Raw genomic sequence first — 9,605 nt, forward strand, 5'->3', positions numbered from 1 at the left:
TGCTGCTTAGGTGACCCTGTTCTTGAGCTTGCATGTCAAATTTATATCGTCAAAAGTAGTTTTGATGCATGATATAGGCCCTAGGCACTTGTAGGAGTAGTTACTATCAATATTATTGAGTTTGGTTTAACTTTATTTTGAAGTTACTAAAAATTTCGGAATTTTTCAGAAAATGATGAGGAGACTTTTGAGGGGCTCATTGAGCCAAAGCTCGAAGGAGAAGGCACCGAAGCCTAAGTATAATTTGCCTCGCACCACGGAGGTTCGGGCGTGTGAATAGCCTTCCGAGGATTTCTTAAGAGCAGCCGGGATTTATGAAGATTTTCATGAGTTGGCTCAGACTGCAGGCCTTACCGCTTTCCTCCATGGCAAATGCGATCAGTATCTCTTGCTCACAAATACCTTTTTGCAAAACTTTCATTTTCATTCTAGGAACTCACCACCTATGGTGGAATTTCATTTATATGATGAGCATAAGGAGATGTCACTTTATGATTTCTGTCGGATTTGTTTAGTCCCTTTTGGGGGCAAGACAGAAGAACTACATCGTGATGATGTGGAGGGATTTATTGACACTATCACTGTAGGGGAAACAAGGAAGGTTTCCGATGCACGAATCACTAGCATACATTTTTCCTGTTTTACGCTACTTTGCATTATTTGCTAGTCGTTGCTTAATTGGTCGCGGAAACTGTGGAAACCTGAGTATCCCTGATATTATTATTTTGCACCACGGTTTATACAGTGATAACTCTTTTAGTATGGGCAGCATTATTGCCAAACGGTTAAGTCTGAACCGTACGAAGGGCCCCATCTTTGGAGGCATCTATGCTACACGCCTAGCTCACATTTTAACATACCTATTAGGCATGCTGAGAAGGAAGAAAAAGTGTTGCCCCGTGTTTATCTAGATTATAAAAGTATGGTGGCACATGATTTTATTGTTAAGAATAGGGAAGGAGAGCTTAAATATCAATTGTTCTTTAATAAACATCATCCTAAGACTATTACCTTGCCTGCTCCTTCTTTGTTTGATTTGACTGTAGGCACGTACCTTGTTCCGTTGACGGCTATCCACGCCTACCGGAACCCTGCACCAGCCGAGGAGCCAGAGCCGAAACCACAATTTGATCCTTCACGACAGTCTAATTACCAGTGGGATCCGGAGATGATTGTCAGCCAGTGGCAATCTGAGCCTGCTTCTTCCTCATCACATTACGACCCCAACAACTACTATTATGGATATCCGCCAGGCCAGCCGTGGCCATAGACCAACTTAGGCCAAACGCCTAAGCTTGGGGGAGTACGTATTTCCCACCGACATTACATTTATGTTCACACACTCATTGCTAGATGTCGGTGCTCATACTTTTTCATTGTATCATCCATGCTAGTTTACTTTCCTTTTTATGCTTTCTTCTTGTATGTTTAATAAACCTTAAGAAAAACCAAAAAATTAGTTGTAGCTTTTAATTAATTTACTTTCCATGCTTGTAGTAGTAACTAAAAAGAAAACCCAAAAAGATTTCTTGTTCTTCTTTTACTTGTTGGGAGCTCTCCCGTGTAAATAGTTTTATTTCTTTTCTTTTCTTTGGGTGTCGATAGGATAAGACAATAATTAAATTGTTGAAGTGGCTCTTATATGCATTATTGTTGATTTGACAAAAGAGCCCATATTGCCTTGTCTTCTCCTGTTTATTGAATGCATGCAGATTCCAGCTTAGTCCAATGCACGTGCACTATTATTATTATTATTCACATCGTTCGGTCGTGCAAGTGAAAGGCAATTATGATGTTATATGATGGACTGGCTGAGATGAGAAAAGCTGGTATGAACTCGACCTCTTTTGTTTTTGTAAATATGATTAGTTCATCGTTCCTGATTCAGCCTATTATGAATAAACATGTTTGCAATGACAATTAGAGATCATAGTTTCTTGTGCCATGCTTGATTAGCTATGAGTTATAATGGTTTACCTTGCATGCCAACATGCTATTGAGATAGTTATGATGTGGTATGGTAGGGTGGTATCCTCCTCTAAATGATTTAAGTGACTTGACTTGGCGCATGTTCATGCATGTAGTTGAAACAAAATTAACATAGCCTTCACGATATTTATGTTCATGGTCGATTATATCCTACTCATGCTTGCATTTGGTGTTGATTAATTTTAATGCATGTTCATGACTGTTGTCGCTCTCTAGCTGGTCGCTTCCCAGTCTTTTGCTAGCCTTCACCTGTACTAAGCGGGAATAGTGCTTGTGCATCCAATTACATAAACCCCAAAGTTATTCCATATGAGTCCACCATACCTACCTATATACGGTATCTACCTGCCGTTCCAAGTAAATTTGTATGTGCCAAACTCTAAACCTTCAAATAAACATTCTGTTTTGTATGCTCAAATAGCTCATGTATCAACTAGGGCTGTTTGTATCTTCCATGTTAGGCGGGTTATTCTCAAGAGGAGTGGACTCCGCTCCTCACTCATGAGATAAATGGCTGGTCACCGGGATGCCCAGTCCCATGCTTTATGCAAACTAAATCAAAATAATTGCAAACAAAACTCCCCCTGGGACTCTTGTTAGTTGGAGGCACTCGTTTTTTCGAGCAAGCCATGGATTGATGCTTGTTGGTGGAAGGGGGAGCATAAACTTTACCATTCTGTTTGGGGACCGCCTATAATGTGTGTAGCATGGAAGATATCGCCATCTCTTTGTTGTTATGTTGACAATGAAAGTATACTTCTCAAAATATTATTCACCTCTGTTTCAAAACCGAGCTCTGGCACCTCTACAAATCCCTGCTTCCCTCTGTGAAGGGCCTATCTATTTACTTTTATACTGAGTCATCATCCTCTTATTAAAAAGCACCAGTTGGAGAGCACCAATGTCATTTGCATTCATTATTGTTAGTTTACATTGATTATGACTTGACCGGATGTCATTTACCATGAATTACAATGTCTAGTCGGCCCTTGGTCTTTAAAGGTGCTCTGCATTTATGTTTTGCGATCTCAGAAAGGGCTAGCGAGATACCACCATGTTATATCATATTATGATTGTTTTGAGAAAGTGTTGTCATCCAAGTTTTATTATTATGGCTCTCTAGTTGATTATGCTATTGATATGAGTAACTTGAGACCTATGCGTTATTGCAAATGTGGTTAGTTATAATCTTTGCTGAAAACTTGAATGCTGGCTTTACATATTTACAACAACAAGAGCAAACAGAGTTTGTAAAAGTTTTTCTTTATCACTTTCAGTTTGTCAACTGAATTGCTTGAGGACAAGCAAAGGTTTAAGCTTGGGGGAGTTGATACGTCTCCAACGTATCTACTTTTCCAAATACTTTTTCCCTTGTTTTGGACTCTAACTTGCATGATTTGAATGGAACTAACCCGGACTGACGCTTTTTTCAGCAGAATTGCCATGGTGTTATTTTTGTGCTGAAATAAAAGTTCTCGGAATGACCTGAAACTTCACGGAGCTACTTTTGAGAAAATAAGAAAAATACCTGCAAAAGATGGAGGCCAGGGGGCCCACCACCTTGGCACGAGGGTGGGGGGCGCGCCTGCCCCCCTAGGGCGTGCCCCCTACCTTGTTGGCCCCCTGTTGCGTCTCCGACTCCAACTCCACCTCCATATATTGAGTTTCAATGAGAAAAAAATCAGAGAGAAGAAATCATCACGTTTTACGATACGGAGCCGCCGCCAGCCCTAAAACCTCTCGGGAGGGCTGATCTGGAGTCCGTTCGGGGCTCCGGAGAGGGGAATCCGTCGCCATCGTCATCATCAACCATACTCCATCACCAATTTCATGATGCTCACCGCCGTGCGTGAGTAATTCCATTGTAGGCTTGCTGGACGGTGATGGGTTGGATGGGATCTATCATGTAATCGAGTTAGTTTTGTTAGGGTTTGATCCCTAGTGTCCACTATGTTCTGAGATTGATGTTGCTATGACTTTGCTATGCTTAATGCTTGTCACTAGGGCCCGAGTGCCATGATTTCAGATCCGAACCTATTATGTTTTCATCAATATATGAGTGTTCTTGATCCTATCTTGCAAGTCTATAGTCACCTATTATGTGTTATGATCCGTTAACCCCGAAGTGACAATAATCGGGATACTTCTCGGTGATGACCGTAGTTTGAGGAGTTCATGTATTCACTATGTGTTAATGCTTTGGTCCGGTACTCTGTTAAAAGGAGGCCTTAATATCCCTTAGTTTCCAATAGGACCCCGCTGCCACGGGAGGGTAGGACAAAAGATGTCATGCAAGTTCTTTTCCATAAGCACGTACGACTATATTCGGAATACATGTCTACATTACATTGATGAACTGGAGCTAGTTCCGTGTTACCCTAGGTTATGAATGTTACATGATGAACCGCATCCGGCATAATTCTCCATCACCAATCCATTGCCTACGAGCTTTCCATATATTGTGCTTCACTTATTTACTTTCTGTTGCTATTGCTATCTTCACTACAAAATACCAAAAACATTGCTTTTACTACTGTTACCTTTTGCTACTGTTATCACCACTATCATATTACTTTGCTACTAAACACTTTGCTCCAGATATTAAGTTTCCAGGTGTGGCTGAATTGACAACTCAGCTGCTAATACTTGAGAATATTATTTGGCTCCCCTTGTGTCGAATCAATAAATTTGGGTTGAATACTCTACCCTCGAAAACTGTTGTGATCCCCTATACTTGTGGGTTATCAGAACATAGCAGGGGGAGCAAGCACCTGGCCACGAGGGTGGAGGGCGCGCCCTACCCCCCTGGGCGCCCCCCTGCCTCGTGGGCCCATGGTGCCTCCCCTCCACTTATTCCAACTACCACACACTCCTTCCTCCCAAAAACATCACTCACCAGCTCAAACCCGAGTCCAAGCTCATTTTGCTGCCATTTTCGATCTCCTTGCTCAAAGCACCTCTCACAGAACTTCTTTGGGGCATTGTTCCTTGGTATGTGATTCCTACAATGGTCCAATTAGTTTTTGTTGTAGTGCTTTATTCATTGCATATTTTTGCTGCTTAGGTGACCCTGTTCTTGAGCTTGCATGTCAAATTTATATGGTCAAAAGTAGTTTTGATGCATGATATTGCCTCTAGGCACTTGTAGGAGTAGTTGCTATCAATATTGTTGAGTTTGGTTCACTTTTATTTTGAAGTTACTAAAAATTTCAGAAATTTTAAGAAAAAATGAAGAGATTTTTCAGGGACTGATCGAGCCGAAGCTCGAAGGATAAGCAAAGTGAGGAGGTGATACGTCTCCAATGTATCTATAATTTTTGATTGCTCCATGCTATATTATCTACTGTATTGGACATTATTGGGCTTTATTATCCACTTTTATATTATTTTTTGGGACTAACCCTATTAACCGGAGGCCCAACCCAGAATTGCTGTTTTTTTTGCCTATTTTAGGGTTTCAAAGAAAAGGAATATCAAACGGAGTCCAAACGGAATGAAACCTTCGGGAACGTGATTTTCTCACCGAACATGATCCAGGAGACTTGGACCCTACGTCAAGAAATAAAGGAGGAGGCCACGAGGTAGGGGGCGCGCCTACCCCCCAGGCGTGCCCTCCATCCATGTGGGCCCCCTGTTGCTCCACCGACGTACTCCTTCCTCCTATATATACCTACGTACCCCCAAACGATTTGAAACGGAGCCAAAACCCTAATTCCACCACCGTAACTTTCTGTATCCACGAGATCCCATCTTGGGGCCTGTTCCGGAGCTCCGCCGGAGGGGGCATCCATCACGGAGGGCTTCTCCATGAACACCATAGCCCCTCCAATGAAGTGTGAGTAGTTTACCTCAGACCTTCGGGTCCATAGTTATTAGCTAGATGGCTTCTTCTCTCTTTTTGGATCTCAATACAATGTTCTCCCCCTCTCTTGTGGAGATCTATTCGATGTAATCTTCTTTTTGCGGTGTGTTTGTTGAGACCGATGAATTGTGGGTTTATGATCAAGATTATCTATGAACAATATTTGAATCTTCTCTGAATTCTTTTATGTACGATTGGTTATATTTGCAAGTCTCTTCGAATTATTAGTTTGGTCTGGCCTACTAGATTGATCTTTCTTGCATTGGGAGAAGTGCTTAGCTTTGGGTTCAATCTTGCGGTGTCCTTTCCCAGTGACAGTAGGGGCAGCAAGGCATGTATTGTATTGTTGCCATCGAGGATAGCAAGATGGGGTTTTTATCATATTGCATGAATTTATCCCTCTACATCATGTCATCTTGCTTAAGGCGTTACTATGTTTTCATGAACTTAATACTCTAGATGCATGTGGATAGCAGTCGATGAATGGAGTAATAGTAGTAGATGCAGGCAGGAGTCGGTCTACTTGTCTCGGACGTGATGCCTATATACATGATGATACCTAGATATTCTCATAACTATGCTCAATTCTGTCAATTGCTCAACAGTAATTTGTTCACCCACCGTAAAATACTTATGCTCTTGAGAGAAGCCACTGGTGAAACCTATGGCCCCCGGGTCTATCTTCATCATATTAATCTTCAAATACTTAGTTATTTCCTTTGCTTTTTTACTGTGCTTTTATTTTACTTTGCATCTTTATCACAAAAATACCAAAAATATTATCTTATCATATCTATCAGATCTCACTCTCGTCAGTGACCGTGAAGGGATTGACAACCCCTTATCGTGTTGGTTGCGAGGAGTTATTTGCTTTGTGCAGGTACGAGGGACTCGCGCGTAGCCTCCTACTGGATTGATACCTTGGTTCTCAAAAACTGAGGGAAATACTTATGCTACTTTGCTGCATCATCCTTTCCTCTTCAAGGAAATCCCACGTAGTGCTCAAGAGGTAGCAAGAAAAATTTCTGGCGCCGTTGCCGGGGAGTCTACACAAAAGTCAACATACCAAGTACCCATCACAACCCTTATCTCCTGCATTACATTATTTGCCATTTGCCTCTCGTTTTCCTCTCCCCCACTTCACCCTTGCCGTTTTATTCGCCCTCTCTCTATCTATCCTCCCTCTCTTTCTCTATTTGCCTCTTTTTGCCTTTTTGCACTTTCTGCCATTATGTCTAAAATTGGGGAAATTATTGTCGATATGGACAATAATAATATCATGAAAAATTCTGACGCTCCTGCTGAAGAACCCCCTATCTTACATACAAAAAAATTCCGTATTGGTAGTGGTAATATTATTGGAAAAGGAGTTATCCAAGATTTCTTTACTTGTGCCGGTGCTTTGCCTTCTATGGGTAGTTCTATCCTTCATAGAACTAGTAGTCTTGCAGACGCTATTGAGATGCTTGTAGTTGAACTTGAAAGACAATTCATGCACATGCACCCTTGCATACAAAGGATTTTCCTAGAATTTTCTAATATTGAGCATTCTTCTGTTAAGCGTGTCGCTACTATCTTTTTGGCTCATGAGTTTAGATTAATAATAAAAGAGGCCAAAGAAATCTTTGCGCATTATAGGGTGGACACTTGCCGTCCTCCCATAGAGGCTATCCTTTTTGATTAAGAAGAAATAATGTGTTTTCAATCTCTAGACTATGTTGCTTTCAATGAAAATCTTAGAAAAGGGGTTCCTACCAATGTTTTAGTTGATAGAATTTCTGAACTTAATGATGATTTGGCCATTCAAAATAATGAACTAGGATATTCTCTTGAGTATAGGCTCACAAAGTCCTGTCAAAAGAATGCCTATAATGATGAATTGGTTGTGCAATACGAAGGGCCAATGGAGGAACCTATACCTCCCAAATTTGATCTTGGGGACTTTTGTCCCATTAAATTTAGCTCTTTTGATTACTTTTGCTTGCCTAAAAGAAAACTTGCTGCCGAACGTAGAGAATATGAAATGAGCTTTAATGATCTATCTTACTATTATGGCAATACCTAGATCTATCCTTGCTTTTTATGCCTAGCTAGGGGCGTTAAACGATAGCGCTTGTTGGGAGGCAACCCAATTTTATTTTTTTATTCCTTGCTTTCTGCTCATGTTTAGTGATAAATAATTTACCTACCTCTTTTTTGGTTGTGTTTTTTGTGTTTAATTAGTGTTTGTGCCAAGTAGAACCGTTGGGAAGACTTGGGGAAAGTCTTGATATCTTGCTGTAAAAAACAGAAACTTTAGCGCTCACGATAACTTCTGCCATTTTTATTTCGAAAGAGATATTTAGCTAATTCCTTTTGCAGATGATTAATAGATAAATTCCTCACGTACAGAAATTTATTTTAGAATTTTTGGGGTTCCAGATCTTGCGCTAGCTACAGATTACTACAGACTGTTCTGTTTTTGACAGATTCTGTTTTTCATGTGTTGTTTGCTTATTTTGATGAATATATGGCTAGTAAAATAGTTTATAAACCATAGATAAGTTTGAATACAGTAGATTTAACACCAATATAATAGAGAATGAGTTGATTACAGTGCCTTGAAGTGGTCTTTTGTTTTCTTTCGCTAACGGAGCTCACGAGATTTTCTACTTTAAGTTTTGTGTTGTGAAGTTTTCAAGTTTTGGGTAAAGATTTGATGGACTATGGAACAAGGAGTGGAAAGAGCCTAAGCTTGGGGATTCCCATGGCACCCCCAATATAATCTAAGGACACCTAAAATCCAAAGCTTGGGGATGCCTCGGAAGGCATCCCCTCTTTCGTCTACTTCTATCGGTAACTTTACTTGGAGCTATATTTTTATTCACCACATGATATGTGTTTTGCTTGGAGCATCTTGTATGATTTGAGTCTTTGCTTTTTATTTTACCACAATCATCCTTGATGTACACACCTTTTTTGAGAGAGCCATACATGATTTGGAATTTGTTAGAATACTCTACGTGCTTCACTTATATCTTTTGAGTTATATAGTTTTGCTCTAGTACTTCACTTATATCTTTTAGAGCACGGTGGTGTATTTGTTTTATAGAAACTATTGATCTCTCATGCTTCGCTTAGATTATTTTGAGAGTCTTAAATAGCATGGTAATTTGCTTAAATAATCCTAATATGCTAGGTATTCAAGATTAGTAAAAAAATTCTTATGAGTGTTTTGAATACTAAGAGAAGTTTGATGCTTGATGATTGTTTTGAGATATGGAGGTAATAATATCAAAGTCGTGCTAGTTGAGTAGTTGTGAATTTGAGAAATGCTTGTGTTGAAGTTTGCAAGTCCCGTAGCATGCACGTATGGTAAACGTTATGTAACAAATTTGAAACATGAGGTGTTCTTTGATTGTCCTCCTTATGAGTGGCGGTCGGGGACGAGCGATGGTCTTTTCCTACCAATCTATCCCCCTAGGAGCATGCGCGTAGTGCTTGGTTTTTGATGACTTGTAGATTTTTGCAATAAGTATGTGAGTTTTTTATGACTAATGTTGAGTCCATGGATTATACGCACTCTCACCCTTCCATCAATGCTAGCCTCTTCGGTACCGTGCATTGCCCTTTCTCACATTGAGAGTTGGTGCAAACTTCGCCGATGCATCCAAACCCCGTGATATGATACGCTATTTCACACATAAACCTCCTTATATCTTCCTCAAAACAGCCGCCACACCGACCTATTATGGCATTTCCATAGCCATTCCGA

This window comes from Triticum urartu, chromosome 4A, assembly GCF_056163025.1.
Source record: "Triticum urartu cultivar PI428250 chromosome 4A, HENAU_Tu73, whole genome shotgun sequence".
Classification (NCBI taxonomy): domain Eukaryota; kingdom Viridiplantae; phylum Streptophyta; class Magnoliopsida; order Poales; family Poaceae; genus Triticum; species Triticum urartu.